At 39.2% G+C, this 20,580-nt stretch overlaps 1 protein-coding gene and 1 long non-coding RNA gene across 7 annotated transcripts in view; both read left to right on the top strand.

Annotated features, from left to right (window-relative positions):
• Positions 1 to 20,580, top strand: part of AGBL1 (AGBL carboxypeptidase 1) — a 447,272-nt gene that overhangs the window by 137,484 nt on the left and 289,208 nt on the right. The window lies entirely within an intron of this gene.
• Positions 69 to 5,700, top strand: LOC110352232 (uncharacterized). The gene is made up of 3 exons (XR_002400882.4): positions 69 to 483; positions 4,363 to 4,488; positions 5,273 to 5,700. It is a non-coding gene; the product is annotated as an uncharacterized lncRNA (long non-coding RNA).

The following is a 20,580-nucleotide window of genomic DNA, read 5'->3' as shown; positions in this document are numbered from 1 at the left end:
TGTTAGGGAGCACAGTCTCGGTAGAAGAGTTGCTACAACTTCTGTAGCCCCTCTAACAAACCCATTTCTGGGAGGATGGAGTTGTAACTCCCTCAGATGAATCTGTCCTATAGTAAAATACAGGACTTAAGCTTCTGTGGCTGTTGAGCTGACAGCTCCTGTCCAGAACAAAATTTTCTAAACACAAACCAGCCTAAATACATAGATGACTGCCCCCTCCAATTGCTGTGCTCCACTTTATTTGACAGTACAGCTTTTCCTTCACAAACTCTTCATGTGATGAGACACTTATTTCAGCTGTTGACCCCTATCAATGACCCCTCACTGGGAGATCAGGTGTAGAGAACCAGGCTATTATCTGCCTTCCACTCACACATTTCTAATCAAAGCAGCCAATTTTGCTAACGCCTACAGCTGAAGTCACAGTGAGTGAGACCTGGCTGAGTACAGAGAAAAGAAGTGCTTGGAATGGTGGAGACAGGGGTAAGAAATCCTAAGGGTAAGGCTAAAAAAGAAAAGTCAAGCTGGGAGAAAAGATGAACAAGCAAAGCAGGGAGAAATTTTAAATTCTAGTTTCATATTTAATGTAAGAATTCATGAAGATCAGCAGAGTGAGGTAGAGAATCTCCATACCCTCCACATATCTCTCCATGTTTTCTTACTCTGTGCAATGTTGGTAAAATATTTAGCATTATATTGTATTTTCAGCCTGTATGCTTAAGAAAAAATAGGTTAAAAAATAAATAAAATCCAAAGCAGCTCTAACAGGAAGATATCTCTTCATGTGTTATAGAGGTTGATGTTTAGTCCAGTTACAACATCTGTTGAGCTCCTCTGACCTAGGTTTTGAATTCTTATAAGTCTCAGAGAACACTCAAAGTTATGAGCCTCCATGCATTCTGGGTTCCAGAAGAAAAGGTGGACAGGGTGGCACCGTCTGCTTGGTCTTTGAAAGTTGTTGTCCAGGCTCTTGGCTATCCCTCTTTATGGTCATTACTGCAACCAGATAAAATCTTGTTAAAATTATCCTTGGTGATGTGTCAACCATTAATGTTGTTTCCTGCCTTGGAGCATTAATTTCAGATGATAACCACAGTGCTTACTTTCCAACGTGATATAGAGGTGTCATTGCTTGTCATGTTTGAATGTTTTAACTGCATTTCAATAACAGGCAAATGATACCAGTATTTTGTAAGCTGGTGGAGCAGGTTGTCAATAGTTTACAGTCACAAACGATTGATTGGCATCTGAGGCTGGGTACTGATATGCTGCCTTTATCTGCCATGGTCTTTGATTTTCATTTTTTTTCTGGTTTAAAGGTCCTGTAGTCTATAATTACTTTTTTGGGGCTGATAACATTGTATTGTTAGCCACAATTTGAGAACAGCTGTTGTCTTCAGTTCCTGTATGCTTCACTGTCTGGATTATAATTATAGTCCATAAATTGTGTTAGGATTCTTGGTAGCAAGAAGTAGGCTGAAAATGAGATTCTTTTCGGTATTTGTGTCACTTTGCAGAAGACAGGGAAGGAAGAGGAATATTGCGAAAGGACAAGTCTGTGCTGTTTTTCTCATCTTTCTTGGTTTTTGATGTGAGCAAGAGTTTGTCTGGCATATTTTCTAGGATTGCAATCAGATGTTCACCTGGTGCTACTTGGATTTATAGCATGAACTTTCAGCCAGAACCACCACACTGCAACAGCTTCTTAGCAATAGGAGAGCGATATGAGCATCTTTTCCAGTGAATGACCTGATTCTTTATTTGTAACTCTGCAGTAGAGCTAGTGGAAGATGCTCTAAGCAAAGTCCTGGGTCTCTGAGTATAAACAAAACAACACTTCGTCCCTGAGGACCAAGCTTTTGGTTTTTCTTATGCTTTATGCCTTTTCAGTTGTGTGAATAGAAATGTAAATATTTACCTTATCTTGGATTGTTTTTCTTCACTATCCTAGCATACCCTGTGTGTGTGTATATATACATATGTATATTTCTCTTTCTGGTCCTTTTCTGTGCCAATATGCCTCAATATTGACCTGTGGTCACAGTTTTGCCCCTATGGAATCAATCCACTCTGTCATCTGAGGGAGCTCTGGCCTACCCTAGTTCTCTTGCATTTGTAAAATGATTCATTTCTGCCTATTCAACACAATTGGCTATATCATATTCCTTAAGTAGCTTTGCTCCCCACTGGCCTATTCTATTACAATATTTTCCCTATTACTTACGTAGAAATGTTTTATATTAAATAATAGAGAGTTTTAAATGGTCTCATTATTAGCATTCAGAAGTCTTTAGTGTAGCTTAAGCTCTCCTCAGACCTGGTGCAAGCTAAAATCCCATTAAAAAGATTCCTGGGTTTATATCTTCCAAACCATAACTTTCATTTCTATGGCAATTTCCCTTCATCACCAAGAAAAAAACAAGCAGTGTTTGTAGATTCTCAGGCTAATAATTCAATGATTACGATATTAATGATATGTTGTGCAAAACAGGTGGTGGTGTGGGGGGAAGATATAGAAGAGAAGAGCAGCTATCAATCTTGAAAATGGCAGCAGATTTCTTTGTTTCTCCTCCTTGAAACTCATTTGGCTAAGTGAAGTGGGATTGGGTTTGATCGCTTGTTTTAAAAATCATGTTAGTAATAATCCATTTATCTGCGGGATATGTGGAAAGGCCTCTGAATTCCATGACTTACTGTAAACATCTCTGGGGTTTCACTCTCAGCGTCTGCAATTGATGCCACTCATCCCAAATAGGTAAAAATGTACCTCAGCAGGGTAGGAAAAGAACTTGAAGTCATTTAAAAGCCACATTGTGGTTTTTATTTAGATAAAATTAACCAGCATATGCTTTTTTTAGTTGTGTGATATGAATAAAACATTTGTCTGTGTGGAGCTGATTGTAACATAATGTTCCTGTTGCTTCCAGTAGGGATTTGGGAAGGGATTTGCTTTTATATACTGTCATACCTGGGGGCTAAGAAGATGAATGTCCAGCCGGGAAGAGAAGTTGTTCCCATATATAATTTCTGGATTTTTTGGAATATTCAGCCACAGGGTACATTTGAGAGGAAGATGATCATATTTATGTAGCATGATGTATGGCATATCTGTGGTATATCCAGTTATATGAAAGTTATTGATGGATCAGTCCCCTAAAGATAAGGGTACTCTTCTTTTTTGAGCAGTTTTTTCACCAATTGTAAGCATTTCACTGCTGCAAATTTGAAGTGTACTGACAGCATTTATAGCTGATGGAAAGAAGGCATCTTTTCCTTCATATCATATGACATAATAGAAATCAAAAGGAAGCTAGAAAAGCACAATGTAAAGTTGACAGGTAACACCCAGAAAGACTGCTCCAACAGGACAAAGCTTGACATTTGTCACCATCATATTCAACAGGTCACACTGAGTGGCAATATTGAGCTCTGAACATGCCATTATGATGGGTGGCAAGGAAAAGACTTTTTTGATCTGTTTGAGATTATCTTCTGTCCAGGAACAGAATGAATAAGAAGCTTTATGACTTGGATCTAAATAATTTAATTTGTTCCTCTTACTAATACAAATTACTTCTTTTAATGTACAGCATGATGCACCAAGTGATAACGTATATTTTTGGCAGATTATGAGCCTACGAGTGTCGTGGAAGTGCATATTCTGCTGGTTATTCATACAAAATAGTAAACCAGTCATTTGGTGAACCTTCTTGGTTCTTCTGTTTTAGGAAATCATAAATCTAGATGGCCTTTTGCGAAGCAACGTGTGAAGCATCTCTACAGCCTTTAGCTTTGAAGGGGAAGTTAGTCAACAGAGGGACCTTGGCTTAGGGTTGGATTCTTCTTTTCTATACTCTACTATAGATTCACAGTAAATAAAATTACTTTGCAGGCTGACTGTCTAGCTGGAAGCATAACTCACTTGTGATGTGTAAATTCTCCTGTTTTCTTTTTTTTTTATTCCACTGTCCTAAGAAATTGTGAACTTTATCTGCCAACCAATCGGAATCTCCCAGTGAAGCATCTGGCTTAAACATCTGCTGGCAGAGGAAACGATTTGCATCGCTGCTAACAAGTAGCAAACATTGTGTATGCGAGGGTTGTGATGACAAGAAAACTCCATTTCCTTTGGGAACAGCAAAAGGAAGATATGTACTGAGGTTGTCTTGACATCACAGCTTTTGCTAGGACCTGATGTGTACACACGCACACTCTACTAGAAAATTAGAGTATATATATTTATTGTGCAGGAAATCCAAATGTTTTTTATCCCCTTCTGATCACCTAACTTAGTCTAACTCCAGAAACTCCTTCTAAAATCTGCTCCATTTTTTGTTGTCTGATTTCCTTTTGACTCTTTAGGTAAATGGAAAAATAACTGACCCTTCCACTCCCATGGGACAAGTGGGAAGGACAGTGGCAGAATCATCCACTGGTATTCAGCACTTGGAGGGATGAGGCCTGAATCCTTTCTTACAACATTAGCAGGTTTTTAGCCCGGGTTAAGTATTCATTAAAATGTAACCCACAATGTCATCCATAAATACAAGGCACAGCTTCTCTGAATGTTGCATAGATGTTTTCTGTGTGGACATTCCGAGTTGAGTTTGAAACAGAGATAAGCGATCAGGTTAATGGAGCAGCAAAGGCATATTTGCAGTTGCAAGCAGAGAGCTAAATAATAATAATAAATCAATAAGTAAATAAATAAAATTCAAGCAGCTCTCTTCTCTGAATGCCATTAAGGGATTGTGTCCATTCAATCAGTGTAGGCACTTTGCATTTGATGAAATCCTGAGCGCATGTAAATAATACTTTGAAAATACATGTATAGTTGACTCAAATGTCCTTTTGCAATGATGGGAGACATGTTTTGGAATGAACTTCAGCTCAGCTCGCTGAATCAGGGTACCCAGGGAAGTGTTTCTTTCCTTTTGAGGCTCTCAAGTTACTTTTATGTGTGGAAGTAAAAAATAAAAATAAAAAAAGTCCATACATCTGTCCTAAGCTTTATTCTTGACACTTCATCTGCTTCAGGAAGATTTACTGACCTGCAAGAAGTATGATTTGACTGAATTGATTCCTATTGTTTCTTTAGCATCCCCCAAACTGGTGCTGCAGCAAAACTCCTCTTGCTTCTTGAGAGAGCTCATGTCAATGATACGCTGGGATCTTTGTTGAGCCTCTGTTGTCTTTAAAAGTTTACTGTCCTGGAGATTTCTGTGAGAAGTATGTATGATTTTTTTTTTTTTTTTTTTTTTTTTTTAAGCAGAACTTGTGATGGATGCAAACTAATTTTCCTTGGAACCTGCTCCAAAGCATTGTCATTGCTTTAAATAACGTCCCTGCTGAGATGGTAGATGTGACTGGAAGTTGGCAAAGGGAAGAGCAAGAAAGAAAAGAACCCTTGAGGCACTCCAGTTAAAACAATGTTGTAGCCTGTCACTGAATTATGCGAGAAACTGTTAGGCAACCTGCTATGGGCCATGACAAATTATCCCTGGAGAGCCCTGCAAGATGAACACAAGTAGCTATGAAGGAATACTGTGAAAGCCCAAAGCTGTTGCCTGTCTATAAGGCTGAGTGGCATTATGCATGTTTCTTACTGACCCTGTTAGGTGAGCAACACCTAGTGATTATTTGTCCTCTGGAGTAAGGCAATACCATGAGTTTTTTATTAAACAGAGAACTTGGAATAAATGGTGACAGCAAATCAGTCATTAATTATTACTGACTCATCATGTTCTGTTTGTAGGCCAGCAGCAGAGATCTTTAAATTACGTTAATTGCTACTTGTACTCTCAGTCATGCAAAAAGAAAATTTAGACTGCATCTGGTGATCACCCCAGCATGGAAAAAGTCACCCGTTTCCTTCTGGTACCCATCTTGTTACTTCTTGCAATAGGCTGAAGTGCTGTCGGGGAGGAGTGGGGTTGAACTCTGATGTCTTTCATCTGCCAATTCAGGACAGTGAGCTCTGCCCAAAGGGTAGTGCCAGTAGCATAAGCTAGGACAGGCCTGTGGCATCTTCTTGATGCCAGGCCAGACATCCACTCTGTCACTGCTGGGCCCAAGTCATCCCATTCCAGCAACTCCGTGATGTCAATGAGAAACAGACTGCTCATAACGACAGGGCTTGGCATTCTTTCTCCAACTGTTAGAGCAGTAGGCACTACTACCGTGTGTGCGCCAGTAATGTGTGACAACATTAAATCTCGTTCCAAGTGAAATTTTTCTTCAGTGTTTGACTTACAGACAGGTAATGTGACAAACCTATAAAAGGCAGGAAGGAAACCTGCACCACCTCACATAGCCTTGTCTTTACCTGCAAAGGGCTTCTTGGTTTAGTAAATGTCTTTAAGTTACTTGGACAACAGCTTATTACCCGAGCTGGCTGATCTTTTAATGGAGCTTTATACTTGGAATGAGCTGAAGAAAATGAGGCATGTTTGCTGAAGATGGTAGACTTTTCTTTGATGTTGTGACAGCTTTCTACATTTCTTTAAAAGGCTTGCTTAATTCTTTGGGTGGTGGAGAAATTGTCTTTACCTAAGAATAAATGAAATCTGAAATTCCTGAGCAGCATTGAGAGCTCAAAAATAAACTCTGCAGAGGAGACGTTCTGTGTTGGTTTGCTTTTCCCCATGAGACCCATTTTAAGTCCCAGTGTGTTGTTTAGAGTAGACTATTTCTATGCTGTTTAGGGTATTATTAGCTTTTTTGTATAACCCCTGAACTTGTTGATCAAGAGTTACTCTCAGCTGATAGGAAGTAACATGACAGATAAGTTGGAGTTTAAATACTATAGATCACTTGAACTCGTAATGTGAATGCAGCTAAACAACACATGAACTTGACTAGAGGATCAGGTTGAAGGATGGGATATTTTGGAAGGGTTAGCCAGATGCCACACGTGGAGCAGAGCTATCAAATATATGTCAATTCAAATGTATTTTAGGTACCAAATAAGTTCTTCCACCTGAGTGTTATCTCATGGAATTAGTTTAGACTCACACTAACTGAAGGAGGCCAGTATTTATACCCTCTAGAGGGTATGATCATCATTCATTTTGTTGGATGTAGCTATAATATTGAGGAAGATGTAAGTTTGTGTTTTTGCATGCAAGCTGTCATGCTGTTAATTCATGTCTAGTATCTGTGAACCATCCAATGCAGTGTTTCTTTCAGACAGCAACCAGTACTGGATGCTACCCAAGACATGAAAATCCACCTAAAAGACAAGCATGAGAAAAAGGCATCGTCCTGTTCTTTAATCATTGGAAACTGTCTCACAATTGGAATCATAAGGATTTTATATTTCCTATAAGATGCGTCTACTTTGAAATTCATCTCTCCTTTGTCTATTTGGAGATGCAATGCTTAGAAGGTCACCTAATCACCTCTTCCTCTCCAATAGTGTAAAATCATATTCTGTGATTTCTTCCAAGCAAGTCATATTCATCTGACTGAGGTGAAAAGCACTAGAATGAAATCATGCTTAGCAATCATGCTAAACCCTTTCAACACATGCACAATTTGTGTCTTACTAACATTTACGCACAATTGCAGTTACTGCCTTTCTGCTAGGCAGCAGCTGGGGGCTGACTGTGGGCCAGCTGCAGCCTGCCACAGCCACCACTGGAGTGCCTGCATGTATAAAAATAATAAAACATCCAACCCTACAGTTATTTAATTGCAGCTGCGATTTTGCAGCTGTGGAGTCACACCATGAGAAATGTATTCAATGCTGCAATTCAGTGAGCATGCTTTTCAGGCCAACACATTTGCCTTGTGAACTGAAGAGAAATGAGCTCTGTAGACCTAGTTCTTCCTCTTTCTCTTTTTCTTGTTGCTATCCGTTTTTGCTTTCTGTCGCTTGCAGTTTGCTGTACTCACAAATAGAGATAAGCATCCTTCATGCCATCAACCTTTGAGGACCACTAAGTAATTGCTTCCCTGTCTGTGAGCAGCTTAAAGAAATTGTCTAAGGAAATGATTATGAATGTTTTGCTCTCTTGAATTGTCATTCTTCCACTTCTATCAAATGTTTACTGTGTGACTTCAGACAAGTCATTAAACTGTTTTGTAATTACTTTACTCATCTATTGCTAAAGTGATGGTGGTAATACCTTAAAGAAGCACTTTGGGCTTAATTTAATGATAATATAATTGTTTGAAACATCTAAATGTTTATTTGAAGAAAGATTGTCCTACTGAAGGACGGAATTCACATTAGAAGCACCTTTAGCATACTCTGAGGGAGGGTGGGGATGATCCACTTCTTTTAAAAAAAAAAAAAAATCAAAATGGAAAAAAAAGACTTTAAAAAACAAACTCACTAGAAAGTTTTGGTGATAAAACTTGACAGCTGGCCAGAAAAAAACAGGACAAAAACATTATCAGCTTTCTGGAAAATGCTGTATACTTCTATCTGGTTTTGTTGATGTTTTTTTCAGAGGGTGGTTGTAAGCACTGTTATACCATAAAAATTAAAGCTATTTAGTATTTTACAGCACTATATAACATCATTAATCATGGTTTTTTTTTTTTTTTTGTTGTTGTTGTTTTGTTTTGTTTTGTTTTGTTTTTTGAATTAAACTGGTCAAGAAGGGTAAAAGGCTGTTTGTTTGAAGTTTTACCGAGGTTATCTCCCTTAGGCAACATACGGCTTTGTTTATAAATATTTCAAAAAGATAAGCCTCAAAGCTGAGAAAGCACTAATTTACCTGAGTTACAACTGTGACAACTGAACTATTTTGCCTGTATGTAGGAGGAAGAGAAGATCTTAAGGTCATTCTTATGCTACTTCTTATTCCACAGTGTTTTTACAATCTCAGCCAAAATAATTTGCTACCTTTATTCCAGTTGATCAGAGTGGCCTACTTGAATTTGCATTGATTTTTGCAGGGGATATTTCTGTGAGCTTACCTATATTGACTAAATGTTATGCAGCTGAGTCTTTAATCTCTCTTGGGTCTGAGAGTGGCAGGATAGCTCAAAGAACAAGGAGCCCTGAAGAAATTCAGAAAGGAAGAACACTGTTGGGTATCATCGGATATATTCTAGAGACTTGTTAGCCTTCCTGCCTTTTGTTATGATTGTAAATAGTCGTCATGCTTATTTTTGTTTCAAATCCATCTTCAGGCACAGATTTTATTCTTCTGTACTTTCTTTCCATGTTGCTCCACTGATAGAAACACTATGGAACACACCTCCACTGAGGAAAAAGAAAAAAAGTCTGGAAGTTGTATCTAGGCTTGCTGATTCTCAGCAGTGACAGAATATTGCTTTTGTTTTTTCAGAAAGCAGTTTAGAAAACCTCTTGGTTCAAGGTTGGAGCTTAGCATAGTTTCTCCTTAGAGGCAGATGTCATATTACCCAGTATGTTGCACTTTGCAGTAAATCAGTGCTGTCATTCACCTGTTAGGTCTGAATGTGTATTAACTAAAACATCTTCAACTCTTTTACAGAGGTAGGCAAAGTCGTCTTTCCCCATGAGGAGCTTAAAAAGAGTTTTCTGTCTAGACAGAGAAAAACTGTAGTCCTCTGTCGATTTAAGTAAAGATAGGCAATATGGTCCTATTCTTTGGTTAGTAACTGAGCGTGCTGAGTTAGATCAGCCGCAAGATATAAATTGCTTTCAGTGGCACTGCATCAGTTTTTACCCATGGGCCTTCTAAGTAGAAGAGTTATAACTGTAAATTACCTTTCCATATGGCTTACAACAAGTGATCGAGAGGTTATATTAGCACTCTCTTCTTGTCCCCTCTTCTCCACATCTAAATAAGGGATTTTGTCAGCTTGGTACTTTGTCTTCTGCCTTCCCATGGAAATATTTCAACTTTTGATCAGGAGCTGATATTTATTTTTGACTTGCTGAAACTGGACAGTGCTTCTAATCTGAAAGATTTTAAAACACTTTGCTACTAAGGTTGGATGCTGATTATTGATTTTCTTCTTGGGTGTCTTCACATCAATCGATCCCCAAATATTCCTAGTTCATTCCCCTTTAAGAGATTATTCTTCTATTACATTACATTAAAACAAGTTGGAGTGGGGTGAGAGGAAAAGCTAAGCGAAAAGCCCCAAATGTTTGGATAAGCACTGTATTCTCCATTCTGAAATATTGCTGATACCTTCTGATGTATAAAGCTTCCTGATTCAATTCAAGAACAGCGTTAAAAAATGAATGGTAAGGACCAGTTGCCCTGATCCAATATATTTTAGGAAGCTAGTTAAGAATTTTCTGACTTTGGAAGATGCTGAGTGCTTGCAACTCTATTGAACTTCAATAAGCAGTGATGAGTAGTTCCATATTTTGAAAAATCAGGTCATTTATTTCAGTATTCAAGTAACTTCACTTTACAAATCTGTTTCAAGAGGGAGTTTTTTGATCGTACTAGCCCCCAATTAAAATTTGCCAATTGCTATGCAAAAACAGCTTAGATTTCTGCTCACACAACTGTATATGAACCACTTACGTTTGTTCCTATCTAGTGCCCTAGTTTTTCTTTGACTTTTGTTTTTTACTAGAAACTGCTAGCCAGACTGTTACCAATAATGTGGTTGGCCTGGTTTCTGTTGCAAGTCTTCTGGCTCCCCTGAGATTGTGATAGTCCCTTTTAGGAATCTTAAATTTCTCTATGCACCCTGAATTTTCAGTGCCAGCTTTACTCTTTAACTTGGCCCAGTCTTGCTAGTGTGTGTGAGCTGTCCTGGAGAATTAAGTTCAATTTTTATTTCTTTTTCCAGGTTTACTGCCTTAAATGTGTATATTTTAACATTTTTTTCTGAATATTTTGCAGACCTCTACAAGCCAATCAGGCTTCTCTAGTGGATACTTTATTTTAATAAGTGTATATTGAATGCTTCGTTTAACTTTCCTATTGTGAAGTGCCCAGAGACACTGTGCTTGGATGAGCAGTGATGTAAGTGCAATTTGTTTTAGGGTTGTTCTATTTTTTTTTTGTATCAGAATTAGCATTCAGCTGAGGTTTGAAGTCTCATAGCACATGTGCATGGGGGAAAATAAATGAATAAAAAACTGAGTGCATCTACAGACAACCTAGACTGCTTGGCATATCTGTGGCTGCTTGCCCTACCCGTTGGCGAATCAGTCCCTCAAATGGCCTCCTAATAATTCTGGAGTGGCTGTTGCCTCATCTCTGAGGATACAGTGAAGGATTATCTTCCTGCTAGCATAGCAGAGGACATTGCATTTGCTTTACTAAGAATTTCAGAATGCCCTCTCCCTCCTTCTTTCTCCCCCATTTATTATAGTTGAATAATTATTGCTTGCCATGCTCATCCTGTGGACCAGATGTTGCATTGGTAAACCTTTGTTGTCTGCAGGCTGGATGTGCTCTTATTTGGCAGGTTGCAAGCAGGGACAACTCAAATTCTTCACTTGTGTGGCAGTCCTAAGACACAGAGTTTCTCTGGCCTGGACACTGAAGGAATTCAATCTTTTTTCTTCCCTTTATTGAGACTACTATGTAACAGGTGGAGTTGAGGAGACCATACACAAAATTGTCAGCAGAAGAAAGGTCCACAGGAGAGTGAATGATGTTTGGAATTATTTTTTTTAGGAACTGCAATGACCTTATAAAATTATTTGTTATGCATCACTTACTAGCTATTGCATGAGGCAATCTCCAGTTATTGGCAGTGATGGTATCTCTAACTCATTGCTAAAGCCTTCTGAAGCCTTAATGGTCTCCCCTGAATACACAGGGGAACCATACAATATGTTATCCAAGAGTTTGCAACACCGGAGAGAAGTATTACGTAGGGTATAACATCTATGAGGAAGATAGCATATGCTGGCAAGGAAGGAGGAAAGGAATATGTACCTAATTAAATGGAAAACACCCATTCAAAAGCAGGTGGAATGCATGACAGGAAAATAAGTCTTTTTTTTTTTTTCCCTGTTTTGACTTGGAAGCTGTGTTGCAGACAGGTCTGATCCGTAAATATTGCTCATCTGCACAGAAGGGAACGTTTATTGCAAAGAAAGCAAGCTGTTTTATTAGGAACTCCTGACTATTCAGTGGAATTCGCAGGCAGAGCTTGAAATCCTGTGTCAGAAAGGAGAAAAGCCTGGATTCATATGTATTATTGCTGAGTAACCTGTGAAGAAATGTTGATTGCAAAGAGATTACATTTGACATGCAGGTACCCTGTGAGGCTAGGAGAGGTCAAGTCCCATAACACAGTAGCCTGTTATAGTGGGAATATCCAATGAAGTTATAGATATCGGTAGCAATATAATCATACTGGTTTTACAACACGACTGCAAAAAGAAGGGGGTTTCTCTTTTTTCCTACCTTGTTTTCCCCCTCTAGCATGAGCAGCTAGCAGAATCTGGTGTTACTTTCTTTAACTAGCCTGTGCCTGCCTTGCAGAGGAGAGGAGTTGGCAAGCTGTGTACTTGGTTGTGTGCTGTTCTGCAAGCTACCACTCAGCATATTTCTGTTAATGGTGCTTTGTCAGAACTGTAATTTACTAACCGAGGAAGTATAGCGTGTCTTTGTGTATGTCAGCCTGTGGCCAATTCCCCTGTAAATCACATCACAGCCTTGTGTACAGTGAAGTCCCTCTTTGCAATTTTGAGCTAGGCTGAGCAACTTGGTGACAAAATAAACCTGCCCTGTCCCAGTCTCTGTTTGGAGAAGGAAAACAGCATCTTTCTTGAGCAATGGGAATTAATATTGAAGGACGAATGTATAAGCATAGTGGGTATTACAGTGGGACGACCTTCTTTGCCTAATCTAGAGCAGACATTTTGTTTAAAGAAGAAAATGAATTTATTATTAACCTCTCTTCTGGAAAAAAACAGAACATATTTGGCAAAACAGCCTTCCAGCCTCCTACAAGGCTGAAAAAAATGTGCTTTAAAAGTCTTATTTTGGAATTCCACAACCTTATTTGTCATGCAGGTGTGACTCGTAGAGGCTTATCCCTGCTGCTTATTTTTATTGAGAAAGACTGCTGAGGTGATGGAGAATGGGGGTGTAATGCATCTCAGCTTGGGAAGGGTGACTTCAGCCATCTTCACCTCTGTCTCTTCCTTATTCTTGGCCTCTTCTCCTTTTTTTTTTTTTTTTTTTTTTTTTTTAATTTTTTTAATTTTCTTGTTCTTTTTCCTGTGTTCAGTGCCAGCTGGCATGTCAGTGCATTGCTTTGCTGTGAGGTATCAGTTTGCTGAAACAAGTCTGTTTCCCATACAAAGCTTTGCAGACCCCAGACTGGAAAGGGATTCCAGGTTTCCAAACAGAGCTGTCTTCTGGGGTAGGCTGACAATACCCTAATCAATTCCTAGTCCCTGAAAGCTGGACATTAGAATCTAGAGAAAGCCTTTTAGATGATGTTGGATATGGTTAGGCCAGGATGATCTAGTGATGGTCCAGGAAGGAAGCGTCTCTTGAAGTATGTTTCTTGTACAGTGTTCATCTCATTACTCTTTAAAAAAAAAAAAAAAGCAAGTACAAAGGTTTTTTTTTTTTTTTTTTTTTTACCATTTACTGGCAACGATTTTGAATTAGTCCAATTATTATGTAATTTATTAGCAAAATATTTCTGATTCATAGCAACTGCTTTGAGATTTTTTCCTCCCATTTCTAGTTACCTCTTCAGTTCCACAGAAGCAGAGGAAGCTTGGAGGGAGGAGGTTGTATTTTTTTTTTTGGTTGGTTGTTGTTTTTGGTTTTGTTCTGTTTTGTTTTTCTGAGCCTCTAAACACCCCTCTGGTTGTGATTCTCATTGTTAATCTGTGATGCCACACTTTGCCCTTCTGTGTTTTTTATTTGTGTTTGAGGTTTAGAACCATCATCTGGAAATTGCAATTCTTAGTGCTCATTTGTATGTGGAGATTGCACTAATTTAACTACCAGATTTTTAAATCAACTCAGTTAATTCAATGCAACCCATATGTGAGCAATTAGCTTAAGTCAGTTAAGAATCTTTCCTGAACTATCTGAACATACAACACATTTAAATTAAGAAAATTAGAATACAAGAACTAGAAACAGGTTAAAGGATGTTACTTGAAAAGTAAAGCTTTAGTTAATTCAGTATGCTTTCATGAACCCTCTGGTTTTACTACTGTTTTTTCACCCATTTGCTCCTTTGTATGAGTATCTTCATTGTCAATATTTCTGCCTGCAAAATTAGGATTTGCTGACATAACATGTAGGAAGATATAAGTGAGGCTGTTTGGGAAAAGGCATTCTTTGTTGGCGGTGGTGTGTTCTTTTTTTTGTTTGTTTGGTTGGTTTTGTTTTCCCTCTAAGAATACTTAATTTTTTAAAGGAATAATGGATGTTCAAAACTGGAGCCAAATCTTCCCACCTAAAAGATGTATTTCCATTGGGAAGCGTCACTGTTGTGCCATTTGGGAATTGTTTCACTGCCCTGTTGTCTGAGTTCCCCCTGCCAAACTACAGCTTCCATGCTACATCATAATTCTGCATCTTACTGAACAGCTGTTGTGGAGTCTTGCTGTTGTGCTATGGGACATGTAGCCCAGCCAAAGAGACCCTATAGACAGAGAAGAATGGGTACCTAAGAAACCTTCAAAGGCACTTTCTGCCATGTGCTGTAAGCACCTCTTAAACAGTTTGAAATTTTGAATAGTAAAATTTGGAGTTCTGACTGGAAAGTTGAAATTTTGAGGGGAATTGGGTATTTGCATAAGAAAAGCCAACATTTCCTGCAGAAAATAGATACTTGTTACAAGAAAATTCTTGAGCTGAAAATTAACTTTTCCAACCAAAACCAGTGCCTAATAATTCTATTTTAGGGCTGTCTCATCAGTGACAAGCAAAATATTTGATGGTCCTTAGAACAGGCTCTTGAGATGACCCCATCATACGGAAGACATCAAGAAATTGAGAACCCAGTTTTTACCTGCTCCCTGAGTCTTTATTTACTCCTCCATAAAGTAGTTCAAAGCATTATTACTTATATTTTTTTTCTTGTAAATGACAGTGCAAAGCATGACTAACTGCGGGTGAATAAGTTCTCATATTTGATAGTTACTGTTGTTACAATTAAAAGGAATAGAAATCTGATGAGCATCCGTTCATGTAGAACTGGGGAAGTAGTTTAGCTGATCTGTGATAATGCTGTTTACTCACCTTTTCAATAGTTCTTGTGAACTTGTTGTCTTCTTTGATTATGACACGGATAGTATTAGTTGGGGGTGATGATAGTATTAGTTGGGGGTGATGCAGATCTCATTCTGTGTGTCTGACTGGTTTGTGACAAAATATGACAATGAAATATGTCCACAGAGAGAAAAGGAACTCTTCTACCAGAGCTGAACACGGATAGAGGCACAATTACATGCACCAAAAGGGAAGAACACAGACTACATAATTTATCTTGGGAAGCAAGGATTGTCCATTGTGACAAAATCAGTCAGATGTAGAAAGTGAAATAGTGAAGGTTCATTACACTAATTAGCATCAGTGCTCTGCTGTAGGTAGGCAAGAAGAAACTGGCAGTGATGCTTTAGAATAGCATTTGCCCAAGAGGGAGCATTATGCATCGTGGATTCATTAGTCTGTGCTGAAAGGAAAAAAGTCCTACAGCAGCCACAGTCCAAAGCAGGAAGGCTCCCTTCAGTGGCACCGTTAAATTGGTTGGCAGCCCGGTAGTACAAGTGTCATCTAGGAGATGAGTTTGGCACTGTGTGCGTAAGGTGCAATAAAAAAAAAAATAAAAAAAGGCAATAAAAATTTTCCTCTTAAAGGCCTGGAGATAAACTAGTATGACAGTAAGAGGTCACAGTGCAATTGAGAAATTGCCATCGCTTGGTATTTTATGAGACTCGCTTAGGAGAGGTTGACTTTCTGGCCTTGATTTTCATAATCTAGTACATGCCTGCCTTGGTGTGCTAATACTGACTCTGGCCTTTACTTACGATGAAAGCAGTGTGATAGGAAGATGTGGTGCAAATGAGGCTTGAGGGCTCTTGGCATTTGGGGGACTGGAGCATAAATATAATTTAGGAGTGAGGTAGACACTTGAAGAAGAAAAGATGGGGAATGGGCATTGTGGATCCTGAACTCCTGGCTGTTTCAGTTCTCTTGGGAAGGCAAACCACCCTTGGTCCTGATTCTACACAGGCATTTTAGCATTCATAGTGCTTGCAGTCAGAAGGAGAAAGCATATATGATCAGCAGTGAACTGTCAGCTGCAGTAATGTGGACGGGAAGTGTTTCATTCATTGGTGTCTCTGTATATGCCTTGCAGCTATTTACCTGTATTTCACTGTGAACAAATGAAAATACAATAACTTCAAACAGAGAACGTCACCTTCTTCACTTCTTGGAGTAACTGGGCAAGGGATTACTTCCCTCCAGGGAAACACTGTAGCTTGTCAAGATCCAAAGCAAAATGTCCCAGAGGGAACTTAAAGCAGCCCATTTTAATGAAGGGAAAAAATTTTCACCGTGAAACTAATGGTGCAGTCCAGCATACAGTATGAAAAAGACCCTGCCCTCTAATCCCCCATCTTGTATTCCAGCTGTAGAGTGTGGTAGTGCAATTTTGCATACTTATCTGCTATAAAATCAAATAGTTTAAATGAAGAGCTCTACAAAGAGGCCCTCAGCAGCTCAAAGTTTCTCTTATGCCATTGAGAAACATAAATTTCAGAAGATGGAAGACTATTTAGTTGTCATACTGAAGCTTCTGAAAAATATCCAAACATTTTAAAATCCAGCTGGTTTTACGTTACATAAGCTATTGTTTCATTGGGTTGCTCTCAATGTAAAGCCTCCAATATTTTCATTGTTGTGGGGATGTTTTGTTTCTAGAATGATCCTTGGCATCACAGGGCAATACTATGGTGCAATGACTGGGTAGTGTTGGATGAGCATCTCTAGAATGGACATATGATGAATATAGTCATTTTAGTTTTAGCACATGGACTTAAATGTAGAAAAAAATGCTGTATTCCTGACAGCTTTCTTTAAATAACAAGGGAGGGCTTTGCTGGTACTGCTGCTTCCTAATATCACCAAGTTTTGCTTTCTGAAAAGATTAAAAAAATCAAGCAAAATGCAGGATTCCACCCTCCTACCCATCCCCTGACCCCCTCAGGTTGCTCTGAGCTTTCTGAATGGCAAGACCAAAACACTTTCCTGCAAACATTCCTGCTTCCATCCTAGGCAGTAGCTATTTATAAAGTCCAGCATGCTGTGTCTGTCTGAGGCTGCCACATGCTGCTCAACAGCATCCTGATGTTTACTTGTGCCTACTTACCTTTATAGATATTCTTATCCTGTGCTAGTACTGCTGTATGCTTTTAAGATGCACAGTGAATGGTGATGTTGCTCTCTACATATCAAACACAATGCATCCCTTTAGATTTCATAGTTCGCTGTGCCCCAGGTGCTGTTATTATCAGTCCCGACATCATTCATTTGATATGACGGGCCCTGTCTTTCCATTTATCTGTAATGGACAGGAGATTTTGAATCATTTTATCTTCCAAGCACAGCAGCATCTTTTCTTTAAAAAGTGACTTTCCTCTCTCTCTGTCTCCATTTCTTGCTTTCTTCCCTGTCTAATATTGTGTGCTATGTTTATCTGCCAGTCCTTTTACTCTTTATCTCCAGTTCTCTTTTGTTTTTGTGCCCACCCTTGCACCCCCTTTCTCTCTCTCTCTCGTCTCTCTCTCCCCCCACCTCTCTTGTTTTTCTGTCTCTGCAGGGCACTGGACCAGGTTTATTGCAATCAACAAAAAGGTGCTGTTGACTTTATCAGCCTTGGTTTAGGACTATGTAGCATCTCCCCATTCAAACACATGGTTCATGCAGAATTTAGTGCAGCTGTAAGCTGAGGTGCTCAGGATCTTCTGCTTTGCACTTAAGCCGAGCAGGCTTAAGAGTAAGACAATAAAGAAGACACATCTGTAGTAAAACTTGATGTCAGACTTTGAGGTACAAGATTAAAAGCAAGGTCTTACAAGTGCAAGCATTTAAAATACGATTCTGTTTTAAACTGAACAAGTCTGTACTTTAGCTACTTAACCTCTTTCTCATTAACTCCCCGTGAGGTGGCCCTGCCTTCAGAGCAAGAGTCTAATGCTTCTCTTAGAAGTGCAGTTACCTCCCCGTGGGTTATGAATGGGAATCACACCCTGGTCTTTTCTGATTGTGTTATATCAACTTCAGGTGTAAGGATCTGTTTCTTGTAGACTAGTTCTAGTTGTCCCATATGCAGTTCTAGGTGACTGCCTGCATTTATACATCTTTAGAGCTGAGTGTTGTATATAGAGAGGAATATTATTGATGGCATATAATGATATTTGAAACCAGCAGTCATCAACAAATTCACCTAAAGTTGAATTTGCTCTGCTCACCACCAGTCATTAGGGTTACACATGTTCCATCACGTTTCTCCAGGGACTGGCTGGCTTGAATACTTTTTCAGTTCGTCTAACTGGACTCTGTGGCACTATTGCAGCATGTCTGAAAGACGGACTGCCCGAGTGTTTCTTTCCTCAGGCAAGGGTGAGCGGTGAATGCCTTGCTGTGTAGCATTGTGGTGGCAGTGTTTTCTAACCATCTCTATTTTTAGAACAGCTTAGTAAAGCTCAGAGGATCCCTTCTTCCACCAGCTCCATGGCTTCTTCTGAGTCATTCTAGAGACACCTACAGAAATGTTACAGCCCTAGGGTCTCCTTGAAGAAGGTCAGAAGTATTTAGTTTAGCCTGGTGGGAGAGACGTGTGATATTTGCACAGGCCACCTTGTATTGTGGAACTGATTCTTTCTCCACTGTCCCTCATAGATCATGTCACTGAAAGATTGTGGGTGAAATGTTTGATGGAACAACTTCAGTTGTCATGCAGAACAAAAGGGGAAGCTGTCTCATAGTTTCCTTTAGCTGTGCCCCATTTGGAGCCAAGCACTATGCCAGAGGCAGCTAACAGCTCTCCAGTAGGCTGACCCACATCAAAGAATGCCCTGGCTGTTTAAAGGTAGAAGAGGAGGCAGAGCTATAACAAAAGTACAATCTAAAGCATCAGGCTTGTGAACAAGAGAAATGCAATTTAATTGTTTCACACATATATGTGTAACACATCTGGGCTCAAGATGCGCGATAACTAACAATTATAGGCAATCTGTATAGAGGCACAGAGGTGGGGTTTTCTTTACTTATTGGAATTCTTTGTGGCAAATGTTTTCATCATTCCTGTTGAGCTGCTAGGAGTCCCATCTAGGGTGGCAGGTAGTCTCACTAATGCTGTGAAGGAGAAAAGACACATAAAGCATTTAAAGCAAATGTAATAGCTTGGAACCACGTTGTAAGAAATGCCTTTGATTTGAGCAGTGAATTTCATTAAATCCTGCCAAACATACAAAGCCACTCTCAGCTTCCCAGCCCCTTTATTTGCTATCAGCACTTGAGATCAGCTTAATATTTTACCTTCACCCTTGGTTGCAGAGCATAACGGACAAACCCATTATCTGCGAATGTCATCGCTATTAGGAATGGGAGAGAAGAAAGAAAGGAACAAGGATACAGGGCTGGTGGGGATGTGCAAAAGTAAACAGGCTTTAACAGAATGGTCGGAGTGGGGAGTGAGATGGAAAAATCAGTCTCATAATTTAATTAAAGTTGTGCATCTCCTTAGGAGCTATGGATACAAGCTGCCAGGCAGAGTGCTAATATTTAAAGGTCATTTAAATGAGCAAAGATGTTAATCATTGAAGGGACAAAACTGAACTTTGTCTCCCAGCAATTGCCTATGTGCTGAGATTTTACCTTCCTTCCCTGCTGTAAATAAAAGCTTTCTAATAATTGCTGTAGTGTTGGATTATGCTTACTGTACCCATCCTAAGTGATCAGCAGTGTTGGTGAATGGCATGGGTGGGGGATTGGCTTGTCATAGGGTCACCTCTAAGAAAAGTCTCAATTTTTATTAGAGCAATGGAGTTGGTAAATTGCGTCACAGGCAGAGTGAAGTCTGCCTGAAGAGTGAGACATGTCGGCATGCTCTGTGGAAACTGTGCTCATGTATAACTAACACCTTCCAGTCCATGGGCCACAGCAGAACCAGATGCTGCGGTGGGAAACACTGGTGCCTTGTAACACCATCTACTTGGCTTTAACAAGCGTTAACGGAGTTTTTTAGGAGTTTTTCTTGCATCCTTTTTGAAGACCTCTCGGGATTTCTTGTATGCTCTAAAGGATTTACTTATTTATTTAATTTTAACAAAGAGACTTTTAGTTTAGTCTACGAAACAGTGAAATAAAAATTGAGCTTGGTGTTAGCTTGACATTAATCTCTATATTACTGCATCCTTTTGGGAGTAGTTCATTTGTCATGTTCGTACTCCCCAGCATGTTTGGCTTGATACGTTGGAGTCTCCCAGCAAGTACCAAGGCATTTTAGCCAAGGGAGACATGCTGGTGGTTTGAGAAGACATAAACCAGTGTCAATTCCAACAAAAAGGCAAGGGAGAAGTTGTTTTATTTAAGCAATAATAGTGCTGAAGAATGAGATGTGCAGTTCTGTAATAACAATAAGACTTTTTTTTTTTTTTTAGTTGTTAAAATTAAG

The sequence above is a fragment of the Anas platyrhynchos genome, chromosome 11 (genome assembly GCF_047663525.1).
Source record: "Anas platyrhynchos isolate ZD024472 breed Pekin duck chromosome 11, IASCAAS_PekinDuck_T2T, whole genome shotgun sequence".
Classification (NCBI taxonomy): domain Eukaryota; kingdom Metazoa; phylum Chordata; class Aves; order Anseriformes; family Anatidae; genus Anas; species Anas platyrhynchos.
The sequence above is the reverse complement of the archived record's forward strand: the minus strand, read 5'-3'. Positions and strand labels throughout refer to the sequence as shown.